Here is a 26,853-nt window from a genome sequence, read left to right as displayed (position 1 = left end):
GGATCAAAGAAAGTGCATCTTTTTCCAAGTTGCATCTATCGAGAAAAGTCGGTTGAAGACCTTGCTGAGCTAGGTCAGGAGCAACAAAATTTTTATTCAATCACTGAGTTGCAAGCTTCTACCGAGCAAGTGAATGATAGCTTGTCAAGCACTATGTCATCTCAGCTACCTTTGTACCAAGCATTTATGGAAAAAATTTCATCAAAAGGGTAGAATTTGATTTCATTTTTCACCACGATTATAGAGCTAAGAAATTTCAAGAAATTCCAAAGCAAATTCCAAAGTGATTTCAAGCAATTTTTAAGTGGAGAATTTGTTCAAAATTTTCTTACACCTACCGAGTAGCAATGGCATTTGGGAGTAGTAGGAGCACCAAGGAAAAATGAGGATCATAAATGCTAGTTAAAGATGTGGAGTGGAAAGCGCTAAATTTCAAACTAGTTCCAGCAATTACAAAATCACTCGACCCCAATGGAGCTCAATCACAAACTCCACCAAAGGTACTTCTCATAAATGACATTTGTACTCATTTTAAATGTTCTATTCAAGAGATTGGAAACCTAGAGATGGATAATTCCCTAGGAGAAATGAGTGTTGATGGTTCTTTGAAACTCGAGCATAAACATCTGGAGACCAAAGGGTTAACCCACATTTTGCATATGCCAAGAAGTTTTCAAACTAAGTGGATCAGATACATACTTAGTCATGTTCACAATATCCAACTATGGTTAGACCAGCCAATGTTAATCACCAAGAAGATGATTCATAAGATTACTAGTCTCCCCATACTCAGCAAAGCAAAAACCATCAAAACCCTAGGTCGGGAGCAGTTGCAGAAGAAAATCCTAGCTGAGTGGGATGGGAGAGGTTTAAAGGTTAGCACTATTTTTTATGTTGAATTAAGGTTTGGCATTCATGTCATTTCCCACAAAATTTATAGCTCCAGTCATCTGAACAGTGTACGTTGTGAGGTTGTGGATTTGTCTTTCAAAATTGTGAAAAAAGAACCTTGAATTTGACCTGTTAGAATTATTATTGAAACAATTGAACAAGAACATGGATAGCATAAGGACTTCAAAGAATAATGCCTACAAATTTGGTTCCTTTTTTACTTGTCTAATTTTCTATGTTCAAAAATTATTTCCATCAAAAGGAACTATAGTGTGGAGAAAAGACATTCCTATTCTATATCAGATAAATGAGTTTGTAGCAAAAATGGGTGAAAACTTTGATAGCATCATGGACAATTATTTTGAAGATTTCAAGGAAAGAATGAATAATAGGTTTCTAATTCCACCAAAATTGGTTAAAGAATACAAAGATGATGTATGCTTTATGATTGATTGTGATAAAGTATACATTTAGGTAGTCAGGCCTTGAGTTGCATGGGTGAAACCTCTTCCTTATGAGGTTAATATTGACGAAGCCAAGGATATCATTGAAGCACTAGTGAATGAGCTAGTGGACCCAAAGCAACCAATTTTTTCCAAATATGATGAGGCAAAGGCTAGAATTGAGCTTGAAATCAAGCTACCCTAGGCCATAAGCAAAGGAAAGAGGAAGATCGCCAAGTTGAAAACTGAATCTGGCCCTCTTATGCTTACCAAAGGAAAAGGTGAAGATGAAGAAGAGGAGCAAGAACCAAAAGATAGAGAGGAAGAAACAAAGAAGGAGTTAGAGCCAGTCAAAAAGAAAGCCAAGGTAATCATTACCAAGCCCCCCAAAACCTCCAGAGATGTTTTCACTAGGCGAGAAAAAAGTAAGAACAAAGGTGAGGTAGTATTCAGCAAGCCCCAACTGACCTTCCAAGAAAGATTGAAACAATTGGAAGAAGGAGTTGGCATCACAAATTTCAAGGCATTGAAATTTGAAACAAGGATAGATGCAGAGAAAATGCAAATTAAGGAACTGGTACTCAATAAGATGGGAAAATGGAAATATTTCCTAGACCAACTTGCCCCTCAAATCTCCAAAGAACTATTGCAGAGATTGCAACCTAGGTGGGAGTCAGCCACCCAAACAGCCAAAGATATATATGAGCAATCCTTAAAGAATCTTCTATCGAGTCTTACTGAACCAGATAGAAATGTAGCAATGAAGAACCATGAAGGTAAAATGATGATTATATTTCACACATGTTTGATTTTAACTAAGGACATTGAGCATGTTTTAAGTGATGCAACAAACATGTGGAAGAAAATCTATCATCTACACAAGCCTAGTGATGACCCTATTGAAATCAAGGATGATGACAATAGTGACAGTGATGATTTTGATAGCACTCCACCCATCATAGTTACTCCAAGAGAGCTACATGCACTAATGGAAGAAAAAGAGGAAGAAGACAAGGAGGAAGAATCACATGATGAGGATAAAGATGAAGAAGATCTAATTAAAATTTTAGCAGAAGTTAATGCACCACTTCCTCACTCTCCACCGAAGAAAGTTACATCTACTTTGGAGATAGCTTCTACAAGTGAGATTGTGAGCACAATAGTCACATCAATTGCTCAATCTTCACCAACATCCTCCTAGCTCTAGGTATCTAAAATAGATGTGCCAAGCACTTCATCTACCAAGTTGTCTATCACTTCTTCAGCCACCAAGTCAGCCTCCTTAACTCCTTCATCATCAGTGAGTGTAATAGTAAGTTCAACAATTTTTTTTTCATCAATTTTAGTAAGTTCTACAACTTTGTTTTTGTCAACATCATTTGTATCCACCTTGACTCCAATCATTTCAGATACTGCTATGGGTACTCTACCGAGTGTGATTCCATTTTTGGGAAGTGTTTCAGTTTTTGATTTGGTTAGTACTTCTATTGGCATTAAATCCTCAAGTCATATCCCAATTTTCACTACTAGCCCTTCTATCTCCACTATTGTGTCTTTTCTTAAGGTCAAACCAGTCATCACAGAAGTCAAACAAAAGCATCCATTAAAACTTTTGATCACTGGAAAGGATATTGGACAAGACATTGACTTAGACACAGAGATAGTGATTCTGAAGATTGACTATGACAATGCTACCATTGAAGAGATGAGGTTAGCTAGTCAACTCATAGAGATGAAAGCTATACAGAAATAGTTAAGATCAGAAAGGGATAAGGGATATAGAATAATTAAAAATGCCAAGAATATAATTATAGATACTATAGGTGTTGAAGTAGATTCTACTCAACACATTTTGATTCAGTTAGATGAGGAAGTATAGAAATTTAATGAAGATTCTTCCAGACAAGAGAAACCTATTGAGAAAGCTTAAAAGAAATTTGATAATAAGGTGCCAAAGCATATTGCTCAAAAGATAGCAATCAAGCAAGTCGAATTGTCAACATTTTTGAGAAATTTTGAAAATTCTTTTAATAATGCAACATCACTTTTTGTCAAACTTTGTGATGTTTCTGGTTTTACCAAAGAAATAAAGGATAAGTTAAATAAGATTGACATTGATATGCAATCAAGTGCTTCCAAGCTAAAAGTGGACTCCTCCTCCACAGCCTCCCATCACATCAAAATTAGATATTTGGCAAATGTATAGGCAGAATTATTGAGAGAGGAAGAAAGGATCTGGTCTACAATCATAGACATCGAAAACATGATCCTTCTTTTGATGGACACAATGCATAAACATATTACTCATTGCAAAACATTGGTCCAAGATCAGAACTTCTCAGTGGCTGATCACTTGATCCAATTATCAGCAGAAGTTCAAATTGTTCTCTCCACCTATCAAATCTTGTAGCAGACTTGGGATAATATGTTTGCCACCATCCTCAAGGTACATCAAGAATTTCTATCTTACTTTGGTGTAGTCATATAAATTGTATATATGTAGTCCTTTGGCATTACTATCAAAAAGGGGGAGAGATTCAACATAATAAATGAGGAGAGTTATCACTATGAGTGATAGGGGGAGTTAGCACTCAATAAAGTCAACATGTGTACATAAGAATCTTTATATATACATTATAAGTCATCAAGAAGATATATAGAAATGTATATGCAGCAGTTCTACAAAGATCAATTTTGAAAAACCAAAACTCATTGAGTCAAGTTATGTACATATGTTTTGGCTTATAAGTGTTTTGTCACTAATGCCAAAGGGGGAGATTGTTGGCATTAAGTTATTATTTCCATTAGTGACAACACTTATCTACATCAGTATAGCCATCGAGCATTCTAGTGTGAACCGAGCTTTGTAGTTCACACTGAGCATTCTAGTGTTAACTGAGCTTCGTAGTTCACACTGAGTATTGTAGTGTTAACTAAGCTTCGCAGTTTACACCGAGCATTCTAGTGTTAACCGAGCTTCACAATTTACACCGAGCGTCTATAGTGTATACCAAGCATTCATGAAGCTACCAAGTGAATGTGCAATCCAGCAGTGTCTACCAAGTTTACAATGTTTGTTGAGCTTCACAGTGTTTACCGAGTGATGCAAGTGCAGTGTTTACCAAGTGACGGAAGTATAGTGTTTACCAAGTGAAATCAAGGTAAACGAAGGATCCAGTTTTTACTGAGTGACACTATATCTACTGAGTCTCCAATGGTTACCGAGTTCCAAGATACATTGTGTGGTTAGTATGGACCGAGCATCTACTTCTACCAAGTGCATGATGATGCCAAGTAATACAGTGGATGTCGATTATCAGAAGGTCACCAAGTCAACTTGAAGAACTCGAGTTTTCTACTATTTGGACGACTTAGTAATATTTTGTTCACTTATGTTTTGGCCGACCTTGCAATTGTAATTATTGGAATGGTATATATGTAATGTAATATATCATTTACAAAAGAGAGATATATGTTAAGGAATGGATATGAAAAGCTTTGAATGAAAGTGAATCAGCAACAGAGCAGAGTATTCAACAAAGTCTACAAGAAGCAGTAAAGATTCATCAGTCACAAGAAGTGATCTATATTTTAAGGATCTAATCAAGTTGTAAGTAGATCCATTGTTTCATCCTAACAAGTGAATCAATTTTGTAAATCCTTTAACAGGGTAGACTTAACAGTCTTTTGTATAAATCTCCTAATAGAGTGCATACTTTAGTGTATGTTTGTAAATCCTCTAACAAGGTGGACCTAGTAGTCCTTTGTGCTCCTAATAGGGTAGATCACTAGAAGTGGTCAATGTAAGCCTTAACAAGCCATCTTCATACTGTAGTAACAAAGTTTTATGGGTATCATCCCCACCCCAGTTTTACTTTTTATTTGGAAGGTTTTTGGGTCACCAAATCACTATGTACATGTGTTATAAATGTTTATTCTCTCATATATACAATAGATTAGATGAATAAATGGTGAATAGCATATATTATTAAAGTGTTGAATTACTTTAAAGTTTTTGAAGTTACTGATTCACCCCTCCCCTCTCAGTAACCTATCATATCTTGAATATTTCCAACAATATCAACTACAAGGACTGACATGGTCAATTCTACCTCAAGGTATGTAGCTAGCTTGAATGGTAATGCATTGATAGTACCTATGACTAGCACTTCCCTAGCATCCATACCTCTACATCTAATTTTCTTAGTATCTACATTCAACCCTAGGGCTTCAATGACTTTGAATGATGATATTAGAGGCTCCTAAATCTATCATGCATTTTTTGAGGTTTTTTCTTTTATAATCAGACTGACAAAGAATGGGTCAACATCTTCTATATAGGCTATTGATGAATCATCCAAAAACATTTGAGGAATTAGGGATATAATACCACTATCTTCTACAACAATTGGGGTTTATTTAATGAACTCTACTCAACAATATTGCTATAATTTCCTATCCCACACAACCATGACAAGGCTTTACTCTTGTGCTCATCAATTCTAAACAATTCAAACAAAGGTACTTTAATAGTTGTCTGTGACAACATAGATATTATATCAATAGGGTCAAACATAGTGGGATTTACAAGAATACTTGGAATGGAAGTCTTTTGAATAGTAAGCACTATCACTTTATTGACAGTATTAGATCTTGAATTCTTCTCTTGCACAATTTATTTTACTATCTCATTTGTTTGGAATTGAACTTTCTTCTTGGGTTCCCACTTCTTGGTCTTGTTGTCTTTAACCTTAGGAGTCTCTACATTATTCTTCTTATTGTCATCCTTCATTTTATGTGTAGTTTCCTTTATGAATACACCAAAAGGTTTCCCAACATCATTATTAACTATTTTGTTTCTCAAATTGTAATTGTTTTGACCTTGATAAATCATCTCTGCAGTGATTCTATCAATCTCCTCTGTAGAAGGAATTCTTAAATTTACATGACCAACTTTAGAAAATGTAACATACACCTGATCTTCATCATAACCTTCATCATCTAAGAACACTTTCTGATGATGTAACTGGTAGGGACCTCTCTACTTTGTAATATCATTTTTATACTCTTCTAAATCAGAATCTACATAGTCATCACACATGCTAACCATATTATAGCTTACATCATCATGGCTCTTCTCTTCTTTGTCTTCCTCATTTTGTGCATTTTGATCTAAAGCAAATGACTAAGAAACTACACAAAATCTAAGGAGTGAGGTGATTGATGTATGATGCACCATGGTACGTCATCATTCATATTCACATAACTTCTTTGCAAAGGATCTAGTGTACACTTATCTTTCACATTTTGGGTCTGGTTCATGAATTGGTTAACCATCTTTCGATTGAGTGGTATGGGGGTAATTCTACATCCTAGGTTGTCTATTGAAATGGTTGTTAGTCACTGGGGCCTTCTCACCAACATTAGGTTTCTATGTATTGAAATTTGTTGGGTTCATCTTTTTCAACAGATCCAACACTTGACCTATTGTGGACTCCTTAGGCTTTTTTCCAACAAGAGTCTTATCAACCTCTTTTTTATTGTTTTTTGGATTGAATAGCTTTGGATCATCTCTCTTCCCAAGCTTACCAAAAGCTTTTCTATTATTTTCAATATTCACTACAATCTTATCAGCATCCCTCAAAGTCTTAGGATCTTTATCCCTCAAATGATAAGACATCTTGCTATCAAAAGCATTAAAATATATTGTAAGGAAAACATACTCATTAAATCTCATAACCTAGAACAACTTGTACATTCCCTATTGAAACCTTACATTGAAATCAAATTTAGATTCATTAGGGATTTTCTTCATGTTATTGAAATCATTCAACATAAAACTAACATTAGTATTGTCTCCATATTGTGCTTTAAACAATTCTTCTAAATCACTACATGAACTAATGATGTCATTAGGTAGTCTTCTAAACCAATCCCTTCCATCCTCAGTCAATGAATGCACAAACAATTTCATCACCACATCTTCATGTTCAACTTCAAAATCATCTAGCATATCTATGAAAATTCTCAAGTGCTCTTCACCAATAACAACATTATTTCTAGAAAAATTGACAACTTTATGTCTTAGATCAAATGATATTGGGTGTGGAGAACCAAGCATACCTATGAATGACATTTGTCTATATTTTTCCATGTATATGCGCTTCTTTTGAAAACCAACAATATTTTAGGTGCTTGCTATATTAGGCTAGTTATGGGTAACACCTTGAGATTATTGCATCTAAGTAGTAGGGACTTGAGAGTTGATGGTAGATGATGAAGTGGGGGCAGACTAAGACATAACCTAATTTAAAATTACTAGTCCACAAGTAGGTATAGGAGTTGCAGCAAGGGTGGACAAGTTTTTCTATGAATCCAAGGTGAAATTGGACTTAATGAACTAAATCTTTCTCCTAGTTTTTGTAGCCTGAGCTTCATTTTCAACTTTCTCAAGTTAATTTGCAAGGTCTTCTTTCTCCTTCCTAGCCTTTTCCATATCGAGATCCAAATTAGACATGGGAGGGTTTATAGGTTTACTTGCTACAAGTTGAGGCTCATTTATTTGGATCCCTACAGCCTTGCCTTTATTTTTATTTGTCTACTTGACTATAGGTTCTACATGGTCTATTTGGATAGGCTTGTAGGGTTGGACTTGAGATAGGATAGGTTCTTACCTTTGGCTTATAATTTTTCCTTGTTCCTAAACCTTTGTTCTCAAACTATCTATCTCTCCAAAGACATCAGCATGAAGGACTAAATTCCTTTCTTCTAAATTCTTGTTTTTCTCCTTTAAGGTAGCCATCCTTCTAAGCAAGTTGTCTCTTTCAAGAACGGCATTCAAGGTGGCTTTCTCTCTTTCTTTCTCTAAACGAGCATGTTTAGCTTCCTCTTCTGCAACCCATTTCTTTAAATCTCCTATCTCTGATCATACCTCTCTCGGGTCAGCTTAAGTGGCTTCTAAATCAGTAGGATCATCCAAATCTATAAGATTAGTCTCCATATATAAAATTGGCCTAGGGTTAAAAGGACCATCCATTACATTTTTATATCCCAGCCTATCGTTCATTTCAGCAATCACATCATATCTATGTAATGCATCTTCTACTGGTGATATAGTCTTATCTTGGTAAGCTATTCCATCTTGTAATGGGGTGCTAAGTATTCCTCCTAAGAGCCTTATGGTTTCTAATTCAGAGTTGAGTGAAGAATATTCTCTCCCTACCACTAGTTGGTATTAAGAATTGACTGATAAACTACCCCTTGGTTTCTAGCTAGGATTTGGGTCTACCTTTTTCAAATTCAGATTCTTCCTACCACCTTGAGGTAAATTAGTATATCATGGTACATTAGGATTGGCTCTTGTGTAGGCTCTTGTATTTCTCTTTTTTTCAGCCATTTAAGGGAATTAATTATCAAATAAGCACTACTTCAAAACCTTGATTGAGTTGCCAGCCTATTCTAGGGAAAAACACAACAATATAATAACTTTTGAGTTCAAGGAAAATACACAAGATAATATGAATGAGTCTATCATATAGAGGAACCAATCATAAATAACATAAGATTGCAACTCTTGCTTGATAGATAAGACATTTCAAAAGGGTTGTATAAGTCAGTGTACACCTGTGGCACTAGGGTTTCTCCTTTCTTTTTAAATTCTCAAGGTTTATCACTAAAAGGGTCCCACTATAACCACAAATAATTACTTGAAATAATATGACATGCACGTACACAACAAGACCAAACAAACTACAGTACTTCTCACATATGTGTCGAACAACTCCCCAACAGAGTCACCATTTTGTTGGTGTTTTTTCAACAATTAAGCAACAAAATACTTAATACCAAGATAAAAAAGATCACAATAACCTAAGGATCAGCTACTTCCCATAAATAGTCAATTGTTCTTCAAATCTAGACCCAACTTCAACAAAATTCTTTAAAAAAATTTTCTCTTTAGGCTTTGCAGAACCAAGGTGGGTATACGTAAGGGATGAAATATTTTCAATTTGATACTACATACATACTTTACTCATTCCATGACATTTTGCAACAATATACATCCCTTATAGAAGATTTGATCACAATTCTTGTTCGATTTACAAATACTTATAGGCAGTAGCGGCTAACTAAGACTTAGAAATAAAATACAAATAACTACTGACAAGCTCTGACATTATTTAAATATTAAAGTAAAATTGATTTTGATTATAATCTTGATTCTTGTTCATGTTTTCTCCATCTACATATTGAATTAGTAGATCAGTGCGTCATCCATTGGGATTCAGAGTCCATTCAATTTCTAGATCTAATTGATAGCATTACAATCAATACTATCTGCAATTCTCACTAAAAATCATTCTTATAGACATCCTTCCCATTACCATAGATACTCTATCAACTTCACTAAAGCATTTACTTAATTTATTGAATTGAAGGCAATAGTGAATTGACATACAATTTGATTTAATTGCATTCAACTGAACAAGATTTTCTCATACAACTTCAAAATGACCAAGTAATAAAAATGGAGACAAGATTCAGCAAGAACAGATATGGGGACAATTTATCTTTGTATTAATTTCCTTTGTAAATTGTATACAAATGAAACAACTTAGAATGACTCAAGAAATTCCATTAACATCTTGTAACATCAATGTATTTCAAATATTGGCAGAGAAAATATATTATAAAGTTTGCATCTATAAACTAGACCAAACAACATAGTAAAAACTAAAATTATGCATTAAATCAAACACTTTCTCTAACCCTAGAATCTCACTTATATAAGGTGAGATGCAACAAGCTTTAGGCATAGAGAATTGATAGCTATCCTTTAGGAAAAACATATTTACATTTGTTACTATGATAAAAGAAAAAATTTTGTGGAATAGAAAAACTTTACATCATAATATTCCTTTTGGTGGGCCTATTTTTTGTTACATTTTCAAATGCTATAAATTCCATGATTGGCCCATTTACTATTCCAAATCCTCAAAATACGTAGCCATTAGGTTTGCTAATGATGTGGTTGGCTCTCATCTCTACAAGTTCACTTCAACTCATGGATCTTCACTTCCATCATCATGTACTATTAAAATAATAATTATGTCTAGGTTTTCTTCTACCACATCATCAGTTGGATAACTATGCTTTCTATTTGGGTTAGTTGTTCTTCTTTGTATTCTTATGCATGTACTAATGTGTCATTTGTTTGGTCCTCATCCTTGTCCACATCATCTTCTTCTATTTCCATTTGCTTTGAATGGACAAAATCATACATTCATTTGTTGAAGATTGTATCATCGAGCCAATCAAAGCTCAAGATTTCTCATTTCTTTCTAATCACCCAATCCCCTAGTTCATTTATTTCAACAAATTCCTCTTTGAGGGAATTGTAAAATAGTTGCACTTTAACAAATTCTTCATGTGTCCTTGCCCATAGCACATGTCCTTCTTCACTAGTGATTTTATTTATTCTTTGGCATAATAAATCATTTAATTATTTTCCCCACTCTTCTTTCTCTTTTATTATGTCCATCTTTTTGAGTGCCTAAGGAAAGAGATCAAATTTATCACTTGAATATTTTGAGAGACAATTCTTTTTTTTTTTTGGTACTACCACCCTCTTATTATCAAAATTAGATAGATTCCTAATTATATCAAAAAAAAATTCTATCTGTTCACAAGATAAGCTAATAATTGAAATGCATAAAAGGGTAATATCTTTATCTCTCCCATCCCATTTACCTATGATAGGTTTTAAAACCTCCTCACTATTGTTTATTTTGCTCCACATATCCAATATGTTCACCAGTTGTTTTTAGAATGCTTGTCAATCAATCTTATCTACCAAATATAAGATTGATTTTCTAAGTTTTTCTCTATACTAATAAGTTAGTTCATCTTGCAAGGCCCTTAGATTATTCTTTTCTTCCTCCAACTCCTTAATAGTATAAAATTTTGGCATTTGTGGAGTATCAGGGATCTCAATGAATAGAGTGGATTTAGAAGATTCCACTTATGGGTAAGCATAAGTGATTTGAGGCCTAGTGGATTGTCCCATCACTTTATTCTCTAGTTCAATCCTTTTTTGAACTTCTTTATTGTATGTAGCCAAAAGTTTCTCTTATCTATCCTACAATTCCAAAATTTCCTTTTGACCTCTTTCAATAGTGGCTAAAGTCAAGTCAAATACTCTAACACGCAGATGTGTAGCTTCTACACTAGTAGTTTCTTCTTCTCTTTTCATAATCAGATTTCCTATTAAGCTAGTATCTTTAGGTTGGGAAGAGCCAGGCCTAGATACTTTCCTTAGTGACCAAGTGACCAATGCAGCCTAGACCTTACTAAATTTGGCACCTTTTATTTCTTTCCCATGATCATCTATGCTTAATTTATCTAAAATAGAATTAAAAATTAAAGCATCTACTATATCCCAATTGGATAGAAACAAAACACTGGATGCCCTTACCATTTGTCTACCCTCTTCAGGGGTCAAGCTTTGGAATTCTTGCATCATTTCTTCTTTTACTTGATTTTGCACATCACCATCCTCCATTCTTGGATGCTCTGCATTTAGCTTATTACATCTTTCCTCAAACTTTCCCATGTTTACTCTCAAGGAAAATTGGTAGAAGGCTCTAGTTTTAACAAAATTGTCATCAAATATAAATTCATGACTACCGTATTCAATCATAGGATCTAGCTCCTTTCCTCTATAATCTTCCATTGTTAACTCTAGGCTTGGCATTGGATGTTCTTGTGGATTTCCCTCTTATAATTCAGCCTGAGTGATGAACACTCCCCCTTGAGATTCCAATTGCTCCATCAGCTCCCTAGTAAGTTGTTCATCTCCTAATTGTAGTGGGGATTGTGTGGGTAAATATTCCTTAGCCTAAGGTGTTTGTTCCTTTATTATTTTCTACCTCTTGGGTGAGGGTTCATCATGTCTTTCCTTAAGAACAACACTGGATGATCCCATTACCTGTTTCCCTTTATCTATAATGGCACTTTTATTTTGGATCGCATTATAGCCAGGTCTCTTCTAGACAAACAATTTCCCTATTCCTACTTTAGGAGTAAATGATAATTATTTCATGACCTCTCTTGCTTTTTCCTAGAAAAGAATTGATAAGGGGCACTATGTGTGTACCACAACTAATCTTATAATGGGCACTAATACTTTTAAAGAAGGGGATGTGTACACGTTGAAAATTCCATACCCAGGTGGTTGTGTTCTAGACAAAGAAATGTTCATAGAAGGAATTGAGCTCACATGCAACTAGCCCCCAAACTTAGGGGTTGGCTCACCCTTGAAAAATGAAACCCTTGTGGTTTCCCTTCTAGGTATTGTTGAATTTTTTTCACCCATTTTAGAGAACCCTAGCATTGACTTCTTTAACAATGCTTTTGAATGGACAATCCTAAAGAAGAAGAAAAAAGGTGGGATTAAGGTAGATGTTGGTTCATCTATGAAGGCTTGGAGACCCCTAATGAGAAACATCTATTAGAAAGAAACAAAAAAGGATATTGCATAGGGGAAACAAAAAACCCTGAAGGATACCCAAAATTGCAAAAGATGAAGCATATCTTGGAATGTGAGGGGGCTGAGTAGCCTCAGGAAATAGTACACAGTAAAACAAAAGATTATTGAACTCAAAACCGATATGATTCTTTTGCAAGAAGTGAAAATCACAAAGCAAACATTCTCAAGAGTGGTCTAGTATGTTTGGCCAGGCACTAGATATACTTCTAGTAATGCTAATGTTGCTTCTAGCAACATTTCTACAATGTAGAATCTTGGCAAAGTAGTGGGAGTGGATATCTTTGCCAGTTTCTACATTGTAGCCACAAAGTTCACTAACCAATATAGTAGCTAGATTGTTTTTTTTTTTATGCCCCCAACACTCATAATGGCAAGCTTTTTGTTTGAAATGAGGCAACCATTGTGGTTAAATCCATGTGACAAAGAAACATTTTGTGTATGGGAGACTTTAACACCTCATTGTAACCTTCAGAAAAAATGGGTAGGTTCAAAGATTTTTTTAGATAGCATGTAGGCCTTGGAGGATTTCTTGAGAAGAAATGATCTAATTGATATTGATCTCTAGGGTTCTACTTTCACTTGGTCTAGAACAACAAATTGGGGAAAAAAATGATCTAGGTTAGGCTAGATAGGGCCCTTATCTCTACTAGATGACACATCCTCTAGCATACCTCCTTAAAGGAATGGCCAAGGACCATTTCAAATTACTCTATGATGCATCTTTCTTGGGCACAATATCTTGCCAGAAGAAGTCCTTTTAGATATGAGATCATGTGACATTTCCATAATTAGTTTAGGGACTATATTGTATGATGGTGGTGGAATCTGGTGTGTTTGTGTTTTTTCAACTATTAAGAAAAAAAATACTTAATACCAAGATAATAAAGATCAAAATAACCTAAGGATGAACTACTTCCCATAAATAGTCAATTGTTGTTCAAATCTAGACCCAACTTCAACAAAATCCTACAAGATTTTTCTTCTCTTTAGGCTCTGCAGAACTAAGGTGGGTATATACTTGAGGGATGGAAAATTTTCAATTTGATACTACATACATACATTACTCATTCCATGACACTTTGCAACAATACACATCCCTTATAGTAGATTTTCTCATAATTCTTCTTTGATTTACAAATACTTCTGGGCAATAGTAGCTAACTAAGACTTAGAAATAAAATGCAAATAAGTGCTTACCAGCTTTGACATTCTTTAAATAGTAAATTAAAATTGATTTTGATTATAAGCTTGATGCTTGTTCATGATTTCTCCATCTACATACTGAATTAATAGATCAGTGCGTCATCCATTAGATTCAAAGTCCATTCAATTTCTAGATCTAATTGATTACATTACAATCAACACTGTCAATAATTCTCACTGAAAATCATTCTTATAGACATCCTTCCTATTACCATGGAAACCCTATCAACTTCACTAAAGTGTTTAATTAATTCATTTAATTAAAGGCAATAGTGAATTGACATACAATTTGATTTAATTGCATTCAACTGAACAAGCTTTTCTCATACAACTTCAAAATGACTACGTAATAAAAATGGAGACAAAATTCACCAAGAATAGATATGGGGATAGTTCATCTTTGTATTAATTTCCTTCCCAAATTGTATACAATAGAAACAACTCAAAATGACTCAAGAAAAGACATTAAGATCTTGTAGCATCAATGTATTCTCAGGTATTGGTAGAGAAAATACATCATAAAGTTTTCATCAATAAACTAGACCGAACAACTTAGTAAAAACTAAAATTATGCAATAAATAAGACCCTTTCTCTAGCCCTAGAATCTCACTTATATAGGGTGAGATGCAACAAGCTTCAGGCATAGAAAACTAATAGATTTCCTTTAGAAAAAAGTTGTTTACATCTGTTACTATCATAAAATACAAAATTTTGTGCAATAGAAAAACTTTACATCATAATATTTCTTTGGGTGGGCCTATTTTCTGTTACATTTTCAAATGATATAAATTCCATGATTGGATCCTTTACTATTAAGGAGCCTAAGAATATGTAGCCATCAAGTTTGCTAATGATGTATCTGGCTCTGATCTCTACAAGTTCTCTTCAACTCGAGGATCTCCACTTGCATCATCATGTACTATTAAAATAACAATAATGTCTGAGTTTTCTTCTACCACATCATCAGTTGGGACAACTGTGCTTTCTATTTGGGTTGGTTATTCTTCTTTGTCTTCTTCTACATGTATTGATGTGTCATCTGTTTAGTCCTCATCATCTTCTACTATATCCATTTTCTTTGAATGAACAAATTCATCCATCCATTTGTTGAAGATTGTATCATTATGCCAATCAAAGCTCAAGATTTCTTGTTGCTTTTTAACCACCCAATCCCCTATTTCATTTATTTCAACAAATTCCTCTCTAAGGGAATTGTAAAGTAGTTGCACTTTAACAAATTCTTCATTTATCCTCATCCATAGCACATGTCCTTCTTCATTATTGACATCATTTATTCTTTGGCATAAGAAATCATTTAATTCTTTTCCCCACACTTCTTTCTCTTTTATTATGCCCATCTTTTTGAGTGTTGGGGGAAAGAGATGAAATTTCTCATCTAAATATTTTTAGAGACAAATTACTATTCTTTTTTGTACTACCACCCTCTTATTATCAAAATCAGATAGATTCCTAGTTATATCAAAGGTTTTTTTTCCTATCTTTTCACAAGATAAGCTAACAACTAAAATGTATAAAAGGGTAATATCATTATCTCTCCCATCCCATTTACTTATGATAGATTTCAAAACCTCCTCATCAACTTTTATTTCACTCCACATGTCCAATAGGATTACCAATTCTTTATCGAATGTTGACCAATCAATCTTATGTACTAGATATAAAATTGCTTTTCTAAGTTTTACTCTATACTGATAAGTTAGTTCATCTTGCAAGGTCTTCAACTTATTATTTTCTTCCTCCAACTCCTCAATAGTATAAAATTTTGGCCTTTGTGGAGTATCAGGGATCTTAATGAAGGGAGTGGATTTAGAAGATTCCACTCATGGGTGAGGATAAGTGATTTGTTGCCTAGTGGATTGTCCCATCACTTTATTCTCTAGTTCAATCCTTCTTTGAACTTCTTTATTATATGTAGCCAAAATTTTTTGATATCTATCAAGCAATTCTAACCTTTCCTTTTGATCTCTTTCAACAGTGGCCAAAGTCAAGCCAAATACTCCAACACATAGATGTGCAACTTCTACACTAGTAGTTTCTTCCACTCTTTTCACAATTAGATTTCCTATTAAGCCAGTATCATCAGGCTGGGAAGAGCCAGTCTTAGATCCTTTCCTTATTGAAAAAAATAACCAATGCAGCCTAGTCCACACTAAATTTGGCACCTTTTATTTCCTTCTTCCCATGATCCTCTATACTTAATTTATCTGAAATAGAATAAAAAACTAAAGCATCTTATGTATCCCAATTAGATAGCAACAAAACATCAAATGCCCTTACCATTTGTCTCCCCTCTTCAAGGGTCAAGCTTTGGAATTCTTGCATCATTTCTTTTTTTACCTAATTTTTCATTCTACATCTTTCCTCAAACTATCCCTTGTTTACTCTTGAGGCAAATTGGTAGAAGGCTCTAGTTTTAATGAAATTCTCATTAGATATAAATTCATGACTAGCCTATTCAATCACAAGATCCAACTCCTTTCCTCTATAATCTACCACTATTAACTCTAAGCTTCGGATTGGAAGTTCCTATGGATTTCCCTCTTCTAATTCAGCCTAAGTGATGAACACAGCCCCCTAAGATCCCAATTGCTCCATCTACTCTGTAGTAAGTTGTTCATCTCCTAATTATAGTGGGGATTGTGTGGGTGAATATTCGCCAACCTGAGGTGTTTGTTCCTTTATTATTTTCCGCATCTTGGGTGAGGGTTCATTAGGTCTTTCCTCAAGAACAACACTGGTTGATCCCATTACCTATTTACCTTTATCTATATTGGCTCTTTTATTCTGGATCACATTATAGCCAGGTCTCTTCTAGACAACCAACTACCCTATTCCTACTATACGAGTAAATGATAATCTACTCATGACCTCTCTTGCTTATTCTAGAAAAGAATTGATTAAAATTATTTCATTTCATCAATGGCTTCCATGATTTTAGTAAAAGTAATCATGGGTTTATTAAATTTGTCTACCTGTATTTTTGCATCACCTAGAGGTTTGTAATTATTATCAAAACAATGAATGAATTCCAAAACTCTAGAAAATACTCTCCATTTTTCTTTCTTGATATCCTTCTCTTAAAAAGCAAACTCATTATTTATTATGTCATTAGTGAAATAAAACTCATTTTTTTGGAGCCAACTTTAGCCCTTAGTCTAAATATATCAAAAAATCCCCTAGTATCACAACAATAGGGATGAGACACAACCATCTTATATTGGTCTAGAAATTTGTACAAGAATAACCAACCACCTTTTGTAACTATGAAATAGTAGGCTACAGTACAAGTGGGGAAAATTGGGCCTTTGCCTCTCCTAACCAAATATGCTTCTTCCAATCCTCCTAGCTGCCACAACATCTCATCTATCCCTACCTTCAAAGACACTTCATAGGGAAATACATGGGGAGTCCCTTGGAAATCATAAACCCTAAAAATAGTTGAAATTAGAAGGATTATCCATCAGTCTAATAAAACCCATCAATGCCTTGGGAACTCAATGATTGTCCCTTAACATGATGCATCTTAACCTAGAAGCAAAATACCTATCAAATCTAACAAAACTGGCCTTTTTGCATCCCAAGTTATATCTGCACTTCATAGTTAAAGCCTCCCCTTCATGTTCTCTCTTTAGAGCCATCTCCTTCTCAAAATATGTTATCGCTTTAAACAAGAAAATGTGCATCAACAATGAATAGTGGCCAAAAAAAATTTCTACCTTTCTCTTTGTAATGCCAATCAATCCTATATGGATCTCCTCTACTATATATGATGTAAAATCAAAAACAATGTCTACTCCAAAAGAAGAAATCTAAGCCATCATATACATAAACTTTACTAGAATGAAACTCTATTCATCATCACCAAAATCCTTACATAAAGTCATATATATCTCTAAGGCTCTAGAGGTTAAAAATTCTTTCTTAAAAGGCTCTTTTGTTGATGTTGTGACTAGTGGAGGATTACCAATTGAGACCAAATGTGCCCTCAGTGCACCTTGTCTGACCTTATCCTTCTTTGATAGGTCTTCCTTTTCTAGTCCAAGTAGGTCAATTGTTATATGGTAATCTAAAAATGGTTCTAGACCAAAGACATTTCAAATTTCTTCAACACTTATACTTATCAGGCACTCCTTGTCTACTCTTCTCACTATCCTAGTTGCATGGTCATAATTTTGGGCAATGGCCATGAGTAGGTCAGAATCCATGAATACACTAGGGATCACTAAACTTCCCAAATCAAAATTCCAAATGTTTCCATGGGGGGCAAAAAATTTCCTGTCTAAAAGCCTCTTCTTAGAAAGAAAAGGCCCTAATTTAGTGGTAGTAGCATCCCTAATCCAATTCCCTCTATCATACAATCCATCTACAATCTTAAGCCTAGCATTTATAGAAATTAGTTTTTTCATCTAAGCAGACTCAATAGTAGATTTGGAAAATGATTCAAGAAGGTCATCTTGTATGTTTCTACTAGCATAATCTACTTTCCCTGACAAAGCCTTCTTTTGAGGCATGATGGATAAAATTTGTAGAGTACTAGAAAACTTTGATATATATGATGAATTGAGGAACTTACTTGGCTTTTCATTACTATTTACCTATAATTTTACAACGCAATGCCGATATTGGGAATCCTTTCACACTTTAATCATACAAGGCCAAATTCTTCAATGGCTTTGAGCTCTCTAAAAATTTGAAACTTGTTTACGTAGAGAAGAAATGGCCAAAACTTTTCCATATAATCTATTTATAGTTCACATGGGGAGCCTTCAATCTTCATAAATGAATCGTAAGGAGAAATAAGGTGGCATCACCTTCTATTTTTAAAACCCACCATCAATTCCAAAATATCTGATGATCGAGGAAAACGATCTTGAATGACTTACTTTCCACAAGCTAGGTTGGTAGTCAACCCAATACAATTTCTCCACCTAGGCCTTTCCTTCCACTGCTAGCAACTTATTTTGGACCCACTGGCACTCAATGACACATGTCACACTCTCGCTATGTCACTATGCATAAACATTGAGCAACTCCTTCATGTGACATAGCGACCATCGTTGATTTACCTCTAATCTGACAATGTATATTTTACAAAGTTTTGGTAGGTCCTCCTATCTTTATGTTTGGTTGCCATTTCATGTGTGCTAAAAAATAAACAAGTGTTCATAGCGACTTCGCACCTATCATTGATGTATCTTTGATCTGATGGTTTACAAAAAATATTTGTCCTACTTCTAAGTGTGAATCCACATGGCTCATGACATGACATTATTTTAACATATTGGCAAGACGTTTTAAACTTCTTGTGTTGTCTTTTAAACTTAGGTTCCACCATGTTTTGTATTCACAGGAAATCGCTATGTCATTACTAGTGTGAACCAAGAGTTCTTCAGTTGTAACATAGTGACCACCATATTCTTTGAAGGAATCTAGCCATATGAAATGTGCATGTTCCCATTTTTTTTACCATATTCAATGCTTCTAACATTCCATAATGATCAAACAACTTCACTAATGACAAAACACTTTACGGCACCCATTTTTCATATTAATTCCATCATTTTTTCTTTTTTGGGAAGGCACTGTGTCATTACTGGCCAAAATGATGAATTTCTTGGTCATGACATAGCAACCACCATTTATTTTTTAAGATCAATTGGCTCAAGTGAAGCACATTAGAATCAATTTAAAAATCAACCAGGTCCTAGGTGTAACAATATACTTAGTTGCTATGTCGCATGAGATAAAATGACCAAAAACTTTCATTGCGATATAGCAACCACTAAAGATCCTAAAATTATCTGACAATGCATGATTTTTTAGGGAATCATGGAGTTAAAACAAAAATCTTAAAAGGTTCCAACAAATTTTTTTTTTTCAAAAATGATTTTCTCTTGCTCAACTAAGAGGTGACAAACATATGACCTAAAGGGCTTTCTTAGTGCACAAATTATATTTAAAATAGGGTTTTTTCTTAGTGTTAACCAATATTTGATAAGACCAAACCCTAATTTGCAAATAAAATCAATAATTCATAGCAGGATATGTTCGTGAAGGCATATGGAAAAAAACATTACGAACAGTGACTCTGTCTGGGGACAATGAATATGAAAAATTCATATGAGGGCACATAATCCCTGGGAGAAGTACACCACAAACTTGACCAAAAGTCTTACTTGACAACTACTAAGAGAGAGAGACAATACCAAAAAAGTAATGTACAAGAACTATTCAAAAGACACAAAGGATATACAAAATGTACAAAAACCCTAAAACTATGGTTCATGGAAGAAACAAGAATTTTAGCAAAAATAATTCTTCAAGAACTATCCATTAACTAGAAGTTCAAGAATATTAGCTAATAGATCCTTCAGAATATAAGAGTCTTCTCTCCATGTAGCTTCAATTAGATAGGGGCTTGACCATATAGGATAAAATTTACCATGTTTTCCCTTATCCTCAATCCTAGCATTCCACACGAGGACCAAATCTTCAATTTCAAATCTCTTATTTATTATTTCTTTATAATAGAGTGCTTTGACCTACAACTATAATTTTTGATTTCTGAGAGATGTTTCTTTCCTAGTCTTAGTTAGCCCTACTAACTCATCCAACCTCTCTAGCATATCATCAATGATGTCTTCATCATACAATTAAATGCAATTATATAGTCCCACTAAATTGTTCTAATGCATCCTTGCTTGAATTTCATACACCATGTCAAAATATGCTACACCTATGGCCTTTTCCACAATCAACCTGTCAGCCCATATTGCTAATTGCAATTTAGAATCCCAGGCCTTCTTTTTATCATCCAAGGTTCTTTTTATTACTTTCAACAAGCTTTTATTTGTAGATTCAACTTGTACATTCCCTTGTGGATGACAGGGAGAAGATGTTGATCTTGTTGTCCCATACTTATCACAAAACTTTCTAAAATCCTCAGATCTTATCTATCACAATCCTCTGAGGACAACCAAGTCTTGAAATTATATTATTTAGAAAAAAATTGTTAACAACCTTACTAGTTGTATTTATTGTTGGAATTTTCTCCACCCACTTTGTGAAATAATCAATAGCAACCAAAATCCATGAGTAACTAGTGCTCGACTTAGGAGAGATTTCACCTATAAAATACATCCCCCATTGCTAGAATGGTGGTTAAACTTCAACTGGCTTTAATGAAGTATTACCTTTTAATTTTAATTTACCTACAAATCTTTGATAGGCATCCCACCTTCTAACCATTATTTGAGCATCTTTGAAAAGGAAGGGCAACTAGAACCCAGCTCTCAATACTTTGTGTGCAGTAGTTTTGGCCATATAATGTCCTCCATGGACTCCAGCATGCATTTCATTCAATACCTCTTTGTATTTGTCTTGATCAACACATTTAAGTAGCTCTCCTTTGAAATTTCTCCACCATAAATTGTTCCTGACAATAATGTATCTGATGGCTTTCAACTTTGTATTTCTTTTCTCATTTTTAGTCAAATGGAAAGGGGCTTCCATTAGCTGCAAATAATGTATAACATTAGTATACCATTCATAGAGATCCATATCACATAAATTTGATCTTAGGTCATATGCTACTATATTTATCTGATTAGCATCCAAGTTGGACTAAGCCATAAGCTTTTCTATCCCTTGACCTCTTACCAAATTTGTAATCTGAATTTCAAAGTTAAATTCTTGGATCCTATTGATCCATCTACATTTTCTGCCTGACACATCCTGTTGAGAAAATATGTCTTTAATAGTTGCACTAGGTACAAATGCAATAACAATGGATCCTACCAAATAACATCTAAAAGTCTTAATAACTTTCACTAAGGCATAAGCTTGTTTCTTATTAATCTCATATTTCAATTCAATAGACTATAAGGATTTACCGGTCTCCACTTTTGTATAAAAGGTTTTATATTCTCTTTTAATTGTATAATATGTTGGAAAGGGTCTTCTCTATAGGCCTTAAGGTCCTCACAGACCATGCAAAAACATGTTTGTATTTTCTCAGCAAGTCAACTAGGGGCTTTTTGATTTTAGTAGATAAGTTTTTACCAATATAAACTTTCTTGGGAGATTCAGTAGTTCCAAGATTAATTTTGTATAGCTCTTGAGGTGTATGATATTTACCTCTAGGCTTGACCCTATCTTGGTTTTCAAACATATTCTCTAAACCAACCAACCCTTTAGGTACTTTATTAGTCTTTAATTGTATGTTTTCTTAACCAAAAATTATTTCCTTTACATCTGTGGTTTCAACTGAATCACTACAATCTAATTCCTAACCATGGTGTCTCTCTTCATTTAGCATGAAATTCAAAATAAATTTATCATCCTCAAAGACATGCCAATTTTATATGTTATTAGGTATTGAGGGATGATTCTAGACCTCAATATGTGAAATTCCTTCAAATGATACATCTTTAGGATTGATTGCTACATTTTCCAATAGGTCAGCCATTTTATTTTGACTTCTATCCCTCAATGAAATACCAAATGCATCAAAAAATTCAATCTTATCCTAGACAACATTTCTATACTATTTCAACCTTTTTGTTCTTGGAAGCATAAGTTTCCCTAACTTGAGAAACCTCTAATTCAAAGTCACTTATGACATGCATCTTTTTGATTTTGTGGTGGGTTGTAACTTTTAATCCTAATAGAGGATCCTCATACTCTTCTATATTGTTGGTTCATGACAAATTTAAGGTGAAGGAGTATCTAAAAGTATTCCTCTAAGGAGAAACAAAAACTACTCCTAACCCTGAACCTTCTTTAGAGATGGCCCCATCAAAATGCATGATCCACAAAACTAGTGAACCCATACAATATTCAACTTCATGCTCAATCACAATAGGCAATTTCTAAACTTCCTCAATAATCAACTCTTCCCTAAATGAATTGACTCCATTGTCTAAGAAACAAGTAGAATCCTTATCAATTTCTTCCGCAAAAATGTGATTGACCCTTGGCTCCATATCTACTTTAATAGCCTTATCTCCTATGTGGAAAGTTGCATAAGATAGGTCACATTGTAGGCTACCTCCCATAGAAGCACCCTATTTTCTAGAGAGCAACATTCCATAATGTGGAGGAATATCAACTACAAGGACTAACATGGTCAAATTCTACCTCAAAGTATGTAGCTAGCTTGAATGGTAATGCATTGATAGTACCTATGACTGGAACTTCCCTAGCATCCATACCTCTACATCTACCTTGCTTAGTATCTACCTTAGGGCTTCCAAGACTTTGAAGGGCACGATGATATTAGAGGCTCTGAAATCTATCAAATAATTTTTTAAGATTTCTTCTTTTATAATCAAATTTAGAAAGAATGGGTCAATATCTTCTATATAGGCTACTGATGAATCATCCAAAAATAAATGAAGAATTTGGTATATAATACCACTATCTTCTACCACCATTGGTGTTTTCTGAATGTCACTTTTCTTAACAATATTGCTATTATTTCCTATCCCACCCAACCATGACAAGGCTTTACTCTTATGCTCATCAATTCTAAACAATTCAAACAAATGTACTTTAATTGTAGATATCATATCAATAGGTTTAGACACAATGAGATTTACAAGAATACCTAGAATGGAAGTCTTTTGAATAGCAAGCACTATCACTTTCTTGACAGTATTAGATCCTGACTTCTTCTCTTGCACAATTCCTTTTACTATCTCATTTGTTTGGAATTGAACTTTCTTCTTAGGTTCTCACTTCTTAGTCTTGTTGTCTTTAACCTAGGCTGTCTCTACATTAGTCTTCTTATTGTCATCCTTCATTTTATGTGTAATGTCCTTTATGAATATACCAAAAGGTTTCTCAACATCATTATTAACTATTTTGTTTCTCAAGCTATAATTGTTGTGAATTTGAGAAATCATCTCTATGCTGATTCTATCAATCTCCTCTTTAGAAGGCATTCTTAAATTTACATGACCAACTTTAGAAGATGTAACACACACCTTATCTTCATCATAACCTTCATCATCTAAGAACACTTGCTAATGATGTAACTGGTAGGCAACTCTCTTCTTTTTAATATCATTTTTATACTTGTCTAAATTAGAATCTACATAGTCATCACACATGCTAACCATATTACAGCTTACATCATCACGACTCTTCTCAGCTTCTTCCTCCTCCTCATTTTGTGCATTCTAATATGAAGAAAATAACTAAGAAATCACACAATAATCTAAAGAGTGAGGTGAGTGATATATAATGCAACATTGTAAATCATCATTCATGTTCACATAACTTCTTCACAGAGGATCTAGTGTACCCTTATCTTTCACATTTTGGTTCTAGTTCATGAATTGGTTAACCATCTTTTGATTGAGTGGTATAGGGGTAATTCTAAATCCTAGGTTGTCTATTGAAGTGGTTGTTAGTCACTGGGGCCTTCTCACCAACATTAGGTTTCTATGTATTGAAAGTTGTTGGGTTCATCTTTTTCAACAGATCCAACACTTGACCTATTGTGGCCTCTTTAAGCTTATTTCCAAAAAGAGTCTTATCAACCTCCTTTTTATTTTTTTTTGGATTGAATAGATTTGGATCATCTCTCCTCCCATTCTTACTAGAAGCTTTTCTATTATTTTTAATATTCACTACAATCTTATAAGTATCCCTTAAAGTCTTAGGATCTTTATCCCTCAACTGATAGGCCATCTTGCTATTAAAAGCATTAAAATATATTGTAAGGAAGACATCCTCATTCAATCTCATAACTTGGAACAACTTGTACATTCCCTTTTAAAACCTTACATTGAAATAAAATGTAGATTCATTAGGGTCTTTCTTCGTGTTATTGAAATCATTCAACATAAAATGAACATTAGTATTGTCTCCATATTGTTCTTTAAAAAAAATTCTAAATCACTACATGAACTAATGATGTCATTAGGTAGTCTTCTAAACTAGTCCCTTGTATCCTTAGTCAATGAATGCACAAACAATTTCATCACCACACCTTCATGTTCAACTTCAAAATCATTTAGCATATCTATGAAAATTCTCAAGTGCTCTTCACCAGTAACAACATTATTTCCAAAAAACTTGACAACTTTATCTCTTAGGTCAAATGATATTGGGTGTGGAGAACTAGGGATACCTATGAATGACATTTGTCTATATTTTTCTAGGTATATGGGCTTCACCTAAAAACCAACAATATTTGAAGTGCTTGCTATATTAGCTTCGTTATAGGTAACACCTTGAGATTGTTGCATCTAAGCAGTAGGAACTTGAGAGTTGATGGTAGATGATGAAGTTCGGTTAGACTAAGACATAACCTAATTTGAAATTACTGGTCCACAAGTAGGTATAGAAGTTGCAGCCAAGGTGGACAAGTTTGTCCATGAAGCCAAGGCAGAATTGGACTTAATGAACTAAATCATTCTCCTAGTTTTTGTAGCCTGAGATTCATTTTCAACTTTCTCAAGTTCTTTTGCAAGGTCTTCTTTCTCCTTCCTAGCCTTTTCCAAATCTACATCCAAATTAGACATGAGAGGGTTTATAGGTTTACTTGGTACAACTTGAGGCTCATTTATTTGCATCCCTACAGCCTTGCCTTTACCTTTATTTGTCTACTTGATAGTAGGTTCTACATGGTCTATTTGGACAAACTTGTAGTGTTGGACTTGAGATAGGACAGGTTCTTGCTTTTGGCTTATATTCATGAAGGACTGAAGTCTTTTCTTCGAATGATAGTTTCTATTTAGAGTCTATTCAATTTCTAGATCTAATTGACTACATTACAATCAATACTATCAGCAATTCTCACTAAAAATCATTCTTATAGACACCCTTCCTATTACCATGGAAACCCTATCAACTTCACTAAAGTGTTTACTTAATTCATTGAATTAAAAGAAATAGTGAATTGACGTAGAATTTGATTTAATTTCATTCAACTGAACAAGCTTTTCTCATACAATTTCAAACTGACTAGGTAATAAAACTAGAGACAAGATTCAACAAGAACATATATGGGGATAGTTCATCCTTGTATTAATTTCCTTTGCAAATTTTATACAATTGAAACAACTCAAAATGAATTGAGAAAAGATATTAAGATCCTATAACATCAATGTATTCTGAGATGTTGGTAGATAAAATACATCATAAAGTTTTCATCAATAAACTGGATCGAGCAAGTTAGTAAAAACTAAAATTATGCAATAAATTAGACCCTTGCTCTAGCCCTAGAATATCACTTATATAGGGTGAGATGGAACAAGCTTTAGGCATAGAGAACTAATATATTTCCTTTAGACTTCAAATATTTAGATTTTTTTACAATCATAAAATACACAATTTTGTGCAATAGAAAAAATTTACATCATAATATTCCTTTGGGTGTGCCTATTTTTTGTTGCATTTTCAAATGTTATAAATTCCATGATTGGATCCTTTACTATTTTGAATCCTTGGAATATTTATCCATCAGGTTTGCTAATGATGTGTCTGGCTCTAATCTCAGGAAGTTCACTTCAATTAGAGGATCTCCACTTGCATCATCATGTACTATTAAACTAACAGTTATGTCTGAGCTTTCTTCTACCACATCATTAGTAGGGACCTCTATTCTTTCTATTTAGGCTAGTTGTTCTTCTTTGTCTTCTTCTACATATATTGATGTGTCATCTATTTGGTCCTCATCATCTTCTACTATTTCCATTTGCTTTGAATGGACAAAGTCATCCATCCATTTTTTGAAG

Source organism: Cupressus sempervirens, chromosome 5, assembly GCF_028749045.1.
Source record: "Cupressus sempervirens isolate cs-2001-9-10 chromosome 5, ASM2874904v1, whole genome shotgun sequence".
NCBI lineage: Eukaryota > Viridiplantae > Streptophyta > Pinopsida > Cupressales > Cupressaceae > Cupressus > Cupressus sempervirens.
The sequence above is the reverse complement of the archived record's forward strand: the minus strand, read 5'-3'. Positions refer to the sequence as shown.